General features: G+C 43.7%; 1 long non-coding RNA gene and 1 pseudogene across 4 annotated transcripts in view; one reads left to right on the top strand and one right to left on the bottom strand.

Annotated features, from left to right (window-relative positions):
- The window catches only part of LOC114231982 (uncharacterized), a 158,699-nt gene that overhangs the window by 56,316 nt on the left and 85,705 nt on the right, over positions 1 to 16,678 (bottom strand). The window contains exon 1 of one of the 4 annotated variants that reach the window (XR_008556125.1): positions 16,049 to 16,129. The exons of the other annotated variants lie outside the window; for them this stretch is intronic. This is a non-coding gene — a long non-coding RNA (uncharacterized LOC114231982). Of the gene's footprint in view, positions 1 to 16,048; positions 16,130 to 16,678 lie in introns of those variants that run through there. 4 annotated transcript variants of the gene reach the window in all.
- Positions 10,535 to 11,085, top strand: LOC114231981 (60S ribosomal protein L17-like; annotated as a pseudogene).

Consider the following 16,678-nt stretch of genomic DNA (forward strand, 5'->3'; position numbering starts at 1 on the left):
CCCCTCTTCATATCCTTGACAGGTCAAGAAACCATGGAAACATACAGCCAGCTGTTCCAGATAGCCTCAGCATAAGCAAAGTCTGCCCCAATTCCTGGACTAATGCCTGCAAATTTTGGAAAAAGGGAGTTTTCCCATGTTAGGTAAGAGCATTGTCCTCTTAATCATCAAAGTCTTTCTCCTCACTTCCTGGAATAAATCGCCCCTTTGACCTTCTTTCTGGAAAATACTATTTTTAAGAGTTAGCTTAAGGGGCACCTAACCTCATCTGGGAGAGATTTCCTGTTACATACTCCCATAGGGCCCTGCCTGCTCCCTTTGCTAAACCTATCTCATTTTTACTTAGTAGTTATTTACTCCTTACTACTTATTACTAGTTCAAGGCTTGCCCTCACTACTGAGTGTGAGCCATGCCCAACACCTGGCACAGAATCTGGCACGGAGGCCCTCTGAAAGCATGTGGCACTGCACCATGCAGGAGAAGGGTTTGGTCCCCTGGATGCGGAATGCTTCCCTGAGCTGGAGATGCTTCTCTCTCTTAAGAGGAGTTCATTTTCAATTTCAAGGACTGTTCACTTCCGCTTTGCTCCTAACTCCAGGAGAATTAGAAGGAAACTTGAGCAAAATTGTACCGGCCATTTATATCCCATTATAGTTTACATAGATATTAGTGGCCCAGTGCACGGATTCATGCACATTGAAATTAACTAGAAGAAATATTTTTAATATTGCTATTCACCCTTTCTCTATAATAAAAGTGTCAGAGATGAAAGAAAATTAGTAAAATATATATGAAAATAATATATAAATTAATAACAACATGATATAATGACAACAAAGACATGATATAAAAACAACAAAAACTTGCTATAAAAACAATAAAAACATGATATACAAACAACATGGATAAAAACAATAAGTAAATTGATTAAACTTATTCTAATATCTCCCTGTATACCACATTAAGAGTAAAAACACTTTCAGAGTGCTTGACTAGTGATTTCCATTGTGATGAAGTATTTCCAACTTTAATGTCACACGCTCTTCTAACTTGAGAGAAAGCAACATATAACTGACCATGTCCAAAAACGGGTTCAAGAATATTCCTACTGTGTCTAGAGTTTTTCCTTGTGATTTATTAATAGTCATTGCAAATACTGGCATCACAGAAACTGTCTTCTAATTAATTTAAATGGGAGGCCAGTGTCAGATGGGCACAAATCAATTCTTGGAATCAGAACAACCTCTCCTTCCACAGATCCTGTTAATACTTCAGCTTTGATTACGTTAGGTCACAATCTTTTGATAATAAATCTAATACCATCACAAAGACCCCATTTACTATTAAGTTTTCTCGGTAGTACGATGCTTGCACCTACTTTCAATTTTAATTTATGAAGCGACATTCCCAAAGGAGTAATGCCATTAAGAAATTCAATGGGGCCCTAATTATTTTGGCTCAGTGGATAGAGCATCGGCCTGTGGACTCAAGGGTCCCAGGTTTGATTATGGTCAAGGGCATGTACCTTGGTTGCGGGCACATATCCAGTAGGGAGTGTGTAGGAGGCAACTGATAGATGTTTCTCTCTCATTGATATTTCTAGCTCTCTGTCCCCCTCCCTTCCTCTCTGTAAAAAATCAATAAAATATATTGAAAAAAATAGTGTTTTTTTTTTAATTTGATGGAAAAATTTTCGTTTTCGGCATCATCTGTTGAATCGATGGAATCATCACTCAAATAGGTGTGAAAATCTCCATTGAGTATATCCAAAATTTCTTAATTTATAAGTGCTCATTTTTTGGACAAAGAATTGCATGTTTAGATGATATACTATTTCCAAAGGTAGCTTCAATAATAGATCTGTTACAAATCATTTCATGGGGGATTTCAATAATATCTATTCTGAGAGCTTTATATATATCGCACATGCGAAAGTCAATGTTTATTTTTTAAATTGTCAGTGCACGTCATATGTACTGGTTGGTCAGTTGGTCGGACAGACGGTCGGTCACTTAGCCATATATACTAGGGGCCCAGTGCATGAATTTGTGCACCTTGAAAGGAACTGTGGGTCATGAGGCTGCAGAGGGCACAGGGGTGGGTCTCGGCCCATCCTCCATACTGCTGCCTGGCCCCTCCTGCTGCAGGTCCCGGTCCCCTCTCTCCCGGCAGCCCTGTTCCCACTGCTGCTACTCCCATGCACTGATGGCACCAGCCCCACTCATACCCACTGACAGTGCAGAGCAATTGAGGCTGGTACCAGCAGCAGGTGCGAGTGGCAGCTGCTGCCCCGATCATCCCTCAGGAGCAGGGGGAGGTGAAGAAGCCCTCAGGGGTGATCAGGGCCACCAGCTACTGCTCACACTGCTGATGGCGCTGAGCAATCGGGACCAGAACCGTGCAATCAGGACCAGCGCCGGGAGCCAGCAGTAGATGCAAGCAGCGGCTCCAGCGCTGGCTGCAGGTGCGAGTGGGGCTGGCGCCAGAAGCAGGTGCAAGCACCAGGTGGGACTGTGGAGTGCAAGAGCAAAGAATTTTCAGAAACCACCAGAGGCTCACCCTGATGACAGCAACTGGCACCCTGCCTTGGTCTGGCACCCCTACTCACCTGGTCCACCATCCCACCACAGCCGATGCCCACCATGTTCCGCACATGCCCTCTGGTGGTCAGTGCACATCATAATGACTGGTTGTTCAGTTGTTGTTCTGCCATTTGGTCTATTTGCATATTACCCTTTTATTATATAGGACTAGTGGCACGGTGCACAAAATCGTGCACATTAAAAGGGAATTAAAGGAAATATTTTAATATTGCTATTTGCCCTTTATAATAAAAGTGTCAGAGATGAAAGAAAATTAGTAAAATGTATATGAAAATCTCCCTTCTGTCAGAGTCTGGGTCATGCTGCAGGACCCAGAGTCAAGTCCCCACCCATCTGCTGCCACTCCCATGCACTGACGGCGCCAGACCCACTCACACCCACTGAGAGTGAAGAGCAATTGAGGCTGGCACCAACAGCAGGTACAAGTGGCAGCTGAGGCCGCCACCTTGGCCAGGCGCCACTCAGACTCAGGTCCTTGCTGATCAGTCATTATGTGACTGTGTCCTGACTAATTTGCATATTATCCTATTATTATTAGATAGCTATGCTTCAAAATCGCAGGAGACCCAGGCCTGGCCAGCCCAACCCCATCAAGCTCCTCCAGGTGGGGGGCACAGCCTCAGGTCCCCCAGCCCAGAGCCAGGCAAAGGGCGCAGCCTCAAGTAAGGTCCCCCAGCCCAGTGCCAGGTGGGGGGCACAGTCTCAGGTCCTCCATCAAGCCCCCCCTGGGCGGGAGGTGCAGCCTCAGGTTCCCCAGCCTGGTGCTGGGGCGGGGGGGCGCAGCCTGAGGTCCCCCACCTTGGCCAGGCACCACGCAGCCTCAGGTCCTTGCTGATCAGTCATTAGGTGACTGTGTCCTGACCAATTTGCATATTATCCTATTATTATTAGATAGCTATTTTATCTATGTTATCTCAAGGCAGGGATATTTCTATTATCTCCATGTTACTGGCAAGGAAACTGAACTCTCAGAGTGGTGATGTAACTTGCCCCAAATCTCACAGTATGGGGCAGAGCTGTCAAGTGAATTATCCCCTACTAATGATACAACCTTAATGCCATAAAAACTGTAACGAGAAAAAAATAGAAAAAAACTTTAACAAGGCTGATGATGTCTTACTTTCAAATTCCAACTGGTCACAGATCATTTGAGCCTTTTTCAAAAGTCACTTATTAAGGATTCACCCATCGCCTCTCTGCAAGCTACCCTGCCTTACAGAAATTTTTATTTTATTGGAATTCTCATGCCTAGCCAAAATCTCCCATGTTTTCTGTTCTACCCATTCTCTGAGAAGCCATTTCTATGTGCTTGCCTTTCTGCTTGCTTTTTCCAGCTTGGACACCAGTCTCCATATCTAATCTGTGTTTGCTCTTCTGAGTCTCCAAACATATCTTTTTATTACCCTTGAAGCCTCCCCTGTTTACATATCGCAGCTTCAGAGCCCTCCTTGATTGCTGCCTCACTGTCACAGGGTCTTTCCTTGGTGTCTACATCAGACATTCAAGCCACCAACACGTGACTCTCCTACGCAGCCTAATCGCTTGCTTCCACTATATCACCAGAACATCACCTGAGCTCCTTTGGAACTGTTTTCAGAAATCTGTGAAACCTTATTGTTAACATCCTTAGTAAAGTTCTGATTCAAGAAGGTAGATAAAGCACAGGTGATAGACTTTATTTGTCACCCCCACATCTCCAGAATAGATAGAAAAGATATTTTTTAAATCCACAACTGAACTATAAACCAAGAATGGATGTCCTCCTTGGGCCAGAAATCCTGGAAGTATAAAAACCTGCTGGGACTAACCTGATAAAGGAAACAAATCAGAGTTCATACAGGCAATAAGAGCATCCCTACAAAGACAGAACCCCGGAAAGCTCCATATCTGAAGAACATGGATTTATAAGGACAGGAGAGAATCAGGGGCAACAGCAGATTTGGGGAACTGGCTTCAGGAGTTCCTATACATCTTTCCCCTTACCAAGCAGCAGCTAACATGGGGCTGTGCCCAAAGAAGCCACTAGCCTAGAGAGCTGGAGCTGGAGATCAGTGTACACCCAAGCCCAGAAGCCCAACTGCTAAGATACTCTGATCAGTGATAGTATGTTCCACCGCTTCCTCATTCTTCCTGGAACAGATTGAAGGATAACCTGTAGCAAAATGTCCTGCCTCTTCTCATCCTCCTCCAAAAGATGAACAAACAGAAGCAGCCAGCTGTCTAGGAATTCCAGCCACAAAAGTGAGCACATAAGTAAGACCAAACATTTGTTTAATGCCAACACCACCAAAGACAGTCACAAACTGTAAGCAAACAGAAGAGTTTGTACCTGAAGGAAAGAGATGTGCTGATCCATCAAAACCAGACTAGAGCATATGCTGAATTAATAGTCTCAGAGACACCAGCAGATATTACATCCATAAAAAAATGAATGGATAATAGACATTAATATTTTTATTTTTGAAATAAAATCTGACTGGAAGAACTTAAAAATAACAGTTGAAGAGCTGGGAGATTCAATCAAGGAATTATATCAGAATGCAGCACAATAAGATAGATGGGAAATGTGAAAAACAGGTAAGAAACATAAAGGATGGATCCATAAGACCCAACATTTGTCTAATTCATATTGTAATAAACAAAACTAGTGAGCATGGAGGGGAGGCAATATTTAAATATTAGCTAAAAATATCCCAGAACTGAAGAAGACTGCCTGAATTTTCAGAGTACAAAAGTCACACCTAGATATCTCAGTGTGTCCAATTCTGTCATCCACAGACTTGATTGGGGAGGTAGCAAGTGTGGCTGAAAAGATGGATGATCAAACTCAGTTCTTATTGACAACTAGAGGCGCAGTGCATGAAATTTGTGCATGGGAGGGGGGGTCTCTCAGCCCGGCCTATACCCTCTCCAATCTGGGGCATCCCTCTCGCAATCCAGGATCACAGGCTCCTAACTGCTCACCTGCCTGCTTGCCTGATCGCCCTAACTCCTCTGCCTGCCTGATCACCCCTAACTGCCCTCCCCCGCCAGCCTGATTGCCTCTGCTCTCCCCTGTTGCCTCAGCCCTGGCCACCATGGCTTTGTCCCCAAGAAAGGCAGGACGACCGGAAGATGTCAGATCAACCTGGTCTAATTAGCATATTACCCTTTTATTAGTATAGATGAGATGTAAGTTAAATAAGATGTAAATTTAAAGTATTTTTGCAAGGCTCAAATTAGTTCTGAAGATGCCTGCTTCTATCTACTATTAGTACCCACATAGGCAGTTTAGCTAACAGAATTTTCTATTTTCTCAAAACTTCCTCTAGTTTCCTTGAATTGGAGGACATGTATGCTACTTTCCTAGCATAGAAATACATGATCAAACTAAAAGCCAGAGACCAATGCCTCTCCCATATCTTCCCTCAGACTCCCCAACCCTACTTACAGTGCCACCAGTAGATAGTAATGTTTACCAGCATGAATCCAGCTTCTTGAGTGTCATTACCCTCAGCCACCTATTAAATCCTCCTTACTCACTCTGATCTCCAAGCATTTATAAAGTCCCTCCTCTACTCACCATAAAAATCCCAACCACATTTCAAAGCCCAGGTCAAGTCCCACCTTTCATACAAAGCTTTGTTTGGACACATCTCAATGCTAATATTTCTTTGGACTTGTCAACAGTATCATGCTTATTAGTGGTTTGTTTTTTTTTTAAATTCTATTAGACTACTGGCTTTCAAAGAGCTGATGCTAAACATTTCTTTTGGGCCCCCAAAGAACCGCTCCAGGCACCTATTAAAATCAAAATATCCCCGGGAGGGAGAACAAGTTGAAGGATTAGCCCCAAAGACTATTTTGATGAGGCGATTGCCTCTGACTGGGAAGAAGAAAGTGAGTAGATAGAAAATGTGAGGAAATGATACAGAAAAGGAACTGGGGGTGAGGAGGAGTACTCAAGGCTAATATCAACTGTTCCACAATTCTGTTCAGGCCACCTCAGCAACTCACATGATAAAGGGTCATAGAACGACTGACCTCCAGGCCACCAAGAGACCACCTTATTCCTCAGAGTTCCCAGGAGAGGTAAAGTGACCTACCCAAAGCACACAGTCTACAGTGGCCCCTGAGAACACTGCTACAGTCCAAAGACTGCTTCTTCCAGCACTTCCAGGACTGTTCCTTATTACCTATGCTCTTGTTGTATTGAACTCTATGTGCTAGCTACTCCCATAAGGCCCCAATATGCTTTAACTCATTTCCTACTCACAGTTACCAGGTCAAGAAACACTATTATGGCCCTGGCCAGTGTGGTTCAGTTGGTTGGGGTCGTCCCCTGTACCAAGAGGTTGCTGGTTTAATTCCCGGTCAGGACACATACCTAGGTTGCAGGCTCGATCCCCCTTAGGGAATGTGCAGGAGGCAGCCCATTGATGTTCTGCTCTCACATAAGATTTTTCTCTTTCTCTCCCTCTCCCTTACTCTCTCGCTGAAAATCAATCATATAACAAAAACACTATTATGTTCCCCATTTTTCTGATGAAGAAACTGAAGTAGAGCTGTAGCAATGCATGCACGGGAAGGGATGCAGACGCCCCTTTGAGTTTCCCCTCAGTCCTCTTCTCAGTCTCCCTCAGCCTGCAATGCCTTTCCCTTAACTTGATACCTTGTAAAATAATGCTTCTCCTTCAAGGACTGCTCATTATGTTAACAGACTGGAACCAGGCCGGAAGTGGGTCTGTCTCAGGCTGGCCGGTAGTGTGAGGATTCTAGACTTCGTGCAGGAAAGATTTCACAGCATGACTCCAGGTGATTTTGAGAATATGTCTATTAAAGCTTGGGACAGTGAAACAGGAAGGCCTAGGATAGAAGAAGCAACGGGAGAGGGACTAGGCAGGGCTGCTTTGGCTCTAGAAATGTCATAGGAAAGAAATGAGCCTAGGTGGCTCTGCTTTGGCTCACTGGAAAGACAGAGAAAAGGGGCCTTGGGGGAAAGGTTCAGGGGTTATCCTGGGATAAGCTGCTGCTGCCCATTACTCCCCTGCTTGCAAATCTGCAGGGGACCCTTAGAGTTTAGGAGATGCATGCCTAAGAGGGAAGAAAGGTGTGGGTGTGCTCCTGGGTGGGATAGCGTGTCCTGGGTCTTTTGTCTTAAAGGTTGGGAGTTTAGGGGCTTTATGCTGATGTGCCCAAATGAGATTTATTCCCTTAACTTCATCTGTCTTGGGTGCGGTTGGCACAAATGGCACTAACTAGATTTCTATCTCCCTGAGTAGGGTGATTTAAGCTACTTAGCCTCTGGTTGAGGAGGAGAAGTGTAAACCATTTGCTCTTAAGTGTCCTTGGTTTAGGGAAGACAGGATCTTGTGATTTATTAGATGGCTGTAAACTGCTTGGCCCTTTAACTATCTGCCTCAGTTTCCCTATCCCACTTGTCCTGGCTTACTAGCCTGTCTCAAGCCATACCCAACTTTCCCAGGATAATTTTCTCCTCTCTTCCCATGGTTGTTTTATGTCTCTAGCTGAACACTTACAATTTGACATATTAATAGTAATATGGGTGGCTTTGTCTTATCCAGATTAACTCCTTAAGGGCAACAACCTCATTCCGTTCATTGCTATATTGCTAGAGCCTGAAATAGTGGCTAGGACATTGAAGATGTTCATTTGGGAGTGAACCCAGATGTCTGCACATGTATGTACTTTCAATGAAATGGGACCCTCCATGGCAGAAGCCCAGAGATCCTGTGAGCCTTAATGCCCACTAAGGGCTAAAGTGTGGCCATGGAGAGTGTCAGTGTAAGGTAAGCCACAGATGGGACTTCAGGTTATCAGGCATGCCCCTTACTCCCCCTTTAAATATTTCTCATTGGTTCCATTGGCTGCATAATCTATCACCTTATTAAATCTTCACCCATATTCAGGGTCCAGGTGAAATGTAAAATGCCCAAAGAAAATTCCATTCACTTATAACCTGGACACCGTACTTCACTGGTCACTGAAGGTGGTTTTGGTACAGAAAGAGCCTCTGGGGCATTGGGAATCTGATGTGAAGGATAAAGAAAGGAATGTAACCCAAATTGTTCATTTAAAGTGGGTGGGTGGGTCTTAAGGGGATCCAGAACCCAGAATTATATTCAAAGCATTGCACTTGATTCCTGAGTGTATCTCTCCAGGGTGCTGTTCCATGGCTTTCATTAAATTCTTAGTATTGGTCCAAGGCTCTAGAGCAGTGGTTCTCAACCTTTCTCATGCCTCGACCCTTTAATACAGTTCCTCATGTTGTGGTGATCCCCAACCATAAAATTATTTTCATTGCTACTTCATAACTGTAATTTTGCTACTGTTAATAAATCATAATGTAAATATCTGTGTTTTCCGATGGTCTTAGGCTCTACAGTCGTGACCCACAGGTTGAGAATCGCTAGCAGGGTCACCTAAGACCATCGGAAAACACAGATATTTAAATTACAATTTATTAACAGTAGCAAAATTACAGTTATGAAGTAGCAACGAAAATAATTTTATGGTTGGGGTCACCACAACATGAGGAACTGTATTAAAGGGTTGCAGCATTAGAAAGGTTGAGAACCACTGCTCTAGAGAGAATGAGAAGAGCTTGAGAAAATGGCCAAAGCTGGCCGTTTGCACCCCATGTTCCTTGCTATACCAGGTTAGCTCTGGAACATGGGCCCACAGGCTGGCCTAAGGCACTGGGTGTAGGAAGAGACAATGGATGAAGATGAAGCAGGGCAAAGGTACTAGGGAGTTTCTGGAGGGAAAGATAAGATAAAGGGTAAGAATGTTGGACATCAGACACAGAGCTACAGGAGGTCATATGGCCCAATCCCCTTGTTTTATAGATAAAGGAGGTCCAGAGAGGTTAAGTAAGCCTGGCACTTGGGGTCAGCCATTGGCTGCCTTGCCAGAGATTGGCCTTGCTCTAGGCCATCTCTGTGGCCTCACAGCTTGTTCATTAAACAACAGATAAGCTCACCAGAAAAGGGCAGAAATGCTGCTCTTATCTAACTGTTTGGGTGGTGGCTAGGGGCTGCTGCATTGCTGAAAGCTGGCATTTGGAATCACAGAATAAGGAAACATTCCTCTGGGATTATGTGAATGCGTCATTCTTTAATGACCCCAGTCCTTAAAAAAAAAAAAACTTAACCTGCTAACCCTGTTCACTTGCCAACATTTACTGAGCATTTACAAGTTCCACGAACTCATGGTAGCCTCCATAGGGGCCACTGATCAATGAGATGTCTTTGCCTTTGAGGAATTTATGGTGTGGTAATGATGAAGACATCTGATTGCAGAGGCAGCTGGGTGTGTTCCCTACAGGGCTGGTTTGTTATAGCCCTTACAAGATGAAAGTGAGCCAAAAACAAGGCCTCTTGGGATCTCAGCATGATAAATCTTGGACAACAAGGCTAAGGAATAGCTCTGGATCTTACCACAAGAAAGCCGGTTAGTGGCCTCTCTGGCTGGTGGCATCAGGGATGCCCTAAGCAGCCCCACTTGGGGACCTGTCATTGTTGTTTCCAGTGTCACAGAGTCATGCCATTCCATGTGCCACGGAGACTGTAAGCCTGAGGAACGACAGCAAGCAGCACTAATGCATAACTCTGAAACTTTAATCCATACCTCAGTGTCCTGAGGTTGAATTCACTTGTCAGTCAGGGCTCAGGAGGCTTGGGAAATGAATGAGGTCACATGGCTGGTAAGCCACGAGCTGAGACTTGAACTCAGGCCCTGGCCCCAAATCCTACTCCTGTGACACTGTTACTTCTGCCTTTTCCCTCAGGTTAAAAGCCAAAATAGGACTGAAAAATCCTTCTGTCTTATCTGTTTTGCAGTAAGACAACATGTTAGGTCTTGGAAAATTGAATTGAAAGTAAAGGGGTGGGGAGCTCTTCCCAAAAGTGTCCAGAGGTGACCTCTGAAAATGGCTCTCTATTCACTTGACCTAGAAAACTCCACAAAACCATGGAAATCAAGAGGTTCAAATCTTCATGTTCACTTTACGAACACTCATGAAACTTCCCAGGACATCAAGGGTATGCATATTCAAAAAGCCACCAAGTATGGGAAGGATGTCACTTTACAGAAGCAATGTGTGCCATTCTGTCATTACAATGAAGTTGGTAGATGTGCCCAGGCCAAACAGTGGGGCTGGACACAAGGTTGGCGGCCCAAAAAGAGTGCTGAATTTTTGCTGCGCATCCTTAAAAATGCAGAGAGCAATGCTGACTTAAGGGTTTAGATGTTGATTCTCTGGTCATTGAGCACATCCAGCTGAACAAAGCTCCTAAGATTCAGCATAGAACTTACAGAGCTCATAGGTGGGTTAATCCACCCATGAGCTCTCCCTGCCACACTGAGATGATTGTTACTGAAAAAGAGCAGACTGTCCCTAAACCAGAAGAGGAGTTTGCACAGAAGAAAAAGATATCCCAGAAGATACTAAAGAAACAAAAACTTAAAGCCCAGGAGTAAATTCAACATAAAATACCAAAGTAAAAAAAAAAAGTGAAGGGGTGGGAAATCTCTTAGAGAAATGACTGTTGCTATAGGAATGATACCCAGCCTTGCCCTTTCTGCCTCCTCCACAAGACAGGCTCAGTGTGGGTGTCATGCAGTCCCTACACAACAGCATCTGAGGGCCCCCTGGTAGAACTCTGGTCCCACAATCTTCTGTACCCCCACCCCTTGACTCATGTCCTGAAAGGCCTTAAGTGATCAAGGTCTAGAAGGCTTTTCATTGATGATGTGTTTTATACTTTAAAGCAAACTCTCATTGGAGAAGATACCAAATACCACTGGAAGACAATGGATTAGGTATCTGAGGGACAAGAAGGCACCCTCAAAGGAGCAAAAATGAAAGCTTTTATGGGCCAGCCAGGCCTGCTGGTGGCTGGCCAGTAAGCTATTGCAACGAAAAAAGTTCCATAAAATGCATTGAAGTAGTGAGACCTCAAAGATGAGTACAAAAGCCCCAGCCCTGCCTGATGTCCAAGAGCTCTGAGTCTGCATGCTCATGTGAAATGTGGTTTTTGGAAGCTTATACATTTATCTGTGAGGGTAACTTGTCTTTTATCACTGTCAATAGTCTTCCCTATGTGGTCGGAATGCTAGTGGCTGAGGTCACCTAGTGGTGCCTCGAAGAGAAGTCCACACCAACCACACAATGTTTATCCATCCAGATTTCCTTTTTTGAGTCCTATATGTCACCTGCTTCAGAATAAGAAAATTCCAGTGACTCAGTTGGACGCTTTCCAGGAAAAATGACTAGAACCTCCAGTGTCAGGACTCCAGTGCCAGAGCATGGAAATCAGATCTCAAAATGTGCAAAAGGGTAAACTTTTCCCACTTTTAAGTGACCACTGAAAGTGATCTTACTTGTCTGGACCTCATGTAGTTGGTTCATCTTTCAAGGAAGAGAACTATACTACTAGAAGATCTTGAAGTGTCTTTCAACCTCTGGTAAGCCATGTTTCCTTGGTGTAGCAGTTCATGGGCAGCTCTGCCTGTCATCCTAAGAGTCCTGGTACATAACACCTTCCTTGGGATTTATGCCTCTCGTTCCTGAATGTATCACCTTACTCAGTCAGGGTCCTTAGTAAATGTTTAATGAAATTCTCCAGGACTCTGAGTTATAGAGTGACTTAACAGTTGGAAAAAGAAAAAAAAGAATATCCCACATCAAACGAAAGTAAGGTAAAAGAAGGCTCAGGGAAGGAAAATACAGACCTTTCCCAGGAGACCCGTGGGCAGAACCAGCTGAGCTGGGGGGATATGAGACGAACTCCCAGGTAGGATGTCTGTGGGTCAGTGAGGAGTCAGAGCCAAGAAATAAGGTTCAGTGAGGATGAATTTGGAAGCCTTTAATCCACTGGAAGCACAGAGGGTTTTTAGCAGAGGATTGATGTGATAAAAAACTGAGTTGAAAAACTATCTGGCAGTGGTGTTCAGAATGAACTGAAAGGGAAGGCCTGAGAGGAAAGGGGTCAGGGAGGTTACAATAGAAAGTGAAATCTGGACAAAGGCAGAAACAATGCAAACTCAGGCAACAAGTTTGTAGCAACCATGTACCAAAGTCTGGATGCTGTTCTAGGAGTGGGATACAGGCGTGAAGGAGACAGAAATGTATCTTGCGCTTTGAGGAACTCACCTTTTAGGAGAGGAAACAGAAAGACATTACTTTTAAGAATGAATGCCCCACTTATATGTAAGGGATTTGAGGAAACATACAAAAATACATTCAATTCCGAAGGATAAATATAAATGATTTTATTATCCTGAAAACATCTCTTTAGATAAAACAGGATGGATGGCTGATCTTATAAAGTCACTCAGAGTTAGCTTATGTTCAGACACCAAAGCCTGACTAGGCAAAGGCATTTCAGAAAGGACACAATTAGGTCTAAGTGTAATTGCTTGGGTCATGTCAATTGATTCAGATACTAAGTAAAGGCTGAGAATGGGCTGGGGTCTAGATTGGGCCCACGGAGAGATGTTTTATTTGGCATCATGCCTGATACTTTGAGAAAAGGGCTCTGCTCTATAATGTGGTACAAGTCTGTTCACCTCATTTGTGTCACCTATGTAGCCCATGAGGGCATCAGATCTTGGGACTTCTCAGAGTGGAGGGTCCACCAAGAATCTCCAATAGATTTTTTTAAAATATATTTTTATTGATTTCAGAGAGGAAGGGAGAGGGAGAGAGATATATAGAAACATTAATGATGAGAATCATTGATTGGCTGCCTCCTGCACGCCCCAACTAGGGATCGAGCCCGTAACCCTGGTACATATCCTGACTGGGAATCGAACCCGAGACCTCCTGGTTCATAGGTTAATGCTCAACCACTGAGCCGTGCCAGTTGGGCCCCAATAAATTTTTCACAAAGGCTTTTGAAAACAATTGGATTAGAGAGTTGAAGTTAACTTTTGGCAAGAATTTAGAAAGCAGATTTGAATTTTACTTCAATTGACCCCTAAGAATAAACCAAGCAGATGGTAGGGTTAAGGTCCATTATAAAAATTAAGATATGGACCAGGAGTAAAGGAAGTTCAGAAAAGTTCCTTGAGTCAAAGACAATACATTTTTAGGGTATATCCTTAGAACTTTGGGACTGGACATGTTTAGATTGGGATGAGGGATATGGGTAGGAAAGTTAAGGGGTAAGTGAAAACAAGATTTTGAAGTTGAATGACTATGAAACCAATGTATAAAAACGAAGTATGAGACAAGGAGTTTAGGAGGGAGCTAATGGATTTGGTATTAGACTAAGGTGACCAGATTTTAATATTGGTAAAGCGGGATATCATTGACCGGGGGTGGGGGGGGTTCCTTTTTTTTTTAAAAATATATTTTATTGATTTTTTACAGAGAGGAAGAGAGAGGGATAGAGAGTTAGAAACATCGATGAGAGAGAAACATCGATCAGCTGCCTCTTGCATACCCCCTACTGGGGATGTGCCCACAGCCAAGGTACATGCCCTTGACCGGAATCGAACCTGGGACCCTTGAGTCCGCAGGCCGACGCTCTATCCACTGAGCCAAACCGGTTTCGGCCCGGCGGTGGGGGGGGAGTGGTTCTTGATTAAAAATTTGGTCTATATTGTAATCGCTTTTGGTTTTTTTAATAGAAGGAAATTCACTTCTTAGATCATCGTTGAATTTGCATCCTCTTTTCTACTCATTATGTTAAAAATCTAAAAAAAAAATTTAAAATTATATTATAAATTATTATATACATATTGCTTAAAAACACAGTAAATAGGTACATAATTACATGAACATATTTTATTGTTAGTTTATAAATTAAATTAATTTGATTGTTATAAAGTAACTATATTTTAAAATTTATTTTAATCCTATATTTCTTTCTAAATAATAACAATACTAACTTGTATTATTTTTGCTCTGAATTTGCCGTAACGTAAGTCTTAAGTGTCACTTTCAAGGCCGGCGCTAGACTTTTTGCCGCCACTATGAAATATAAATAATACGAGTACTGTCTGCTAAATTCAAGAAAATTTATGTATTTATGAAATAAATAAATTACTTACCTAAATTATCTGAATAGCTGATTTGTAATGACATCACTTGTTTAACTAGCTTACTAGCACGCAGTACGATGTGTATCGTCTTAGAGACAGTTACAAAATGTTTTCGTCGTTGCCAATCCCCAAAAATGCCATTGTTCATTAAGTCCAAACAATGGTGGTCGAATTCTAACAACTGATCAACAATGCGAACTTTGATAAGCAGTTCTCGATAATCAGTTCTCAACAATTATTTGTTATTATTAAAGTTTAACATTATAAAATTAACAAAAATAATATAAAACTCTTATCCTGGCTAAATAGCCACATGGCTGCAGAAAACCGTATATTCCCTTCCTGTTCTCCCGCCGTTCCCTAGCTTGTTGTGCATTCTTTCCAAAAATCGGGACTTTTTTAAAACGCCATGGGACGCGGGACAAAATTGTCCCGCCAAAAGCGGGACGTCTGGTCACCTTATATTAGACGTAAGTGTGGAATGATGGTGATGTTAACTAGGCATTTGAGGCTTCTGATATGGAGCTAAAGAGAGAGGATAGGGCCAAGAAAGAACAGCAATAAGAACTGGAGTCAGAAAAAGTAATGAGTTCTCAGAAGTGTGAAGCAAAGCACTTAATCTGGGGACCGAAGGGTACAGAGGAATAAGAAGGAACAATGGGAGAAAAGGAAAAGCCTATCACAGTAAGTGTAAACAAAAGGATTCAAGAAGGAGGACTGGCCAAAGGGGTCCAATGACACAGGATGAGATCAAGAACAACAAAGACGAAGGTAAAAAGGTGTGGACTGGGCAGTAGGAAGGTCATATGTAACTTCTGAGAGACTGGTATGAGTGTAGTTGAAGCAAAAGCCTGGAGTTTTAAAAAGGAAATGGTTAGAAAGGAAATGGAAATAGTAGGCATGGGTTATTTGTTGACCCCCTGCTTAAAGAGGCTCAAATCATGGCTCCTCATTTCTCTTAGGACAAATTCCAATATCTTTAATGTGCCTACAAGGCTTTGCACAGGTGTTCCCTATCACTATCTCCATCCCCAGTAAACCCCACTTCCCCACTCTCTGAGCCCTGGGTCACCAGCCTTCTTTCTGTTCTTTGCTGATCATTCTTTCTGCTTAGCATCATGCTCATTCTCCCCCCACTCTTATACCTCCAGGCCCTCAGCCCCACTCAGCAGCCCCTCCCTGGGACAGGACACTCTCTGGCCTGGGAAACTTGTTCAATAAGAGTCTGTACCTCCTCCTCCAAGACCTGGTCAGCCCTGGGTGACTGAGGTCACATCTGTCTCTCTCCTAACAGCAGCCCAGGAGGCAACCCTCTGTGGATACCCAAATTAGAAGATGCAGCAGGTGGCTGGGTCTCATTTCTCTGGGAGTGGGGGTATAAAGACGAACAAACCAGGTGTGCTGGAGAGAATGAGGAGGAGGGCTGGCTTGACATCCAAGGTGGTAAGGTCATCTCCCTGCTGGACAGGTGGCCCCCATTCTGCAAGGTAGGATTTAGAAGTGTCTGGCCAGGGTAGGCAGCACTTCTGCAAGGTTAGAGCCTGTCTCCCTACTCTGCAGAGGGTCAGGGCTATATCAGGGCACCTGGGTCACCCTCTTGGCACTGTGGGTCCATGGTGTGTCCTGATCCCAAAGTCACCAGGACATACAGGCTCTGCTATATCTCTAAGGGCCTTTGGCCCACTCAGACTGGGGACTCTGGGTATAGCACTAGCATTTCCTTGCCCTGAGGTTGGTGAGGCATTAAGTGAAGGTGTTAGGATACCCGCAGCTCCATGCAGCACAGGAGCACAGGTCTGGTTCATTAGGTGGCCAAAGCTCATTGTGGGATGCCCCAGCAAGTGGAGTGTAGAGACCACCCTGCAAATAAATGCCTGTGTGTGTGTATAAATTATATGTATACATATGCATGGAGGTGAGGGGAGAGGATTCCTGGCACCCAAGACATGTAAGTAACCTCTATGAAGTTCTGGTACCACCATTCAAAGGCCTCTGTGTAACCTGTCTATGTGGCCTATAAGAA

This window comes from Eptesicus fuscus, chromosome 5 (assembly GCF_027574615.1).
Source record: "Eptesicus fuscus isolate TK198812 chromosome 5, DD_ASM_mEF_20220401, whole genome shotgun sequence".
Taxonomy (NCBI): domain Eukaryota; kingdom Metazoa; phylum Chordata; class Mammalia; order Chiroptera; family Vespertilionidae; genus Eptesicus; species Eptesicus fuscus.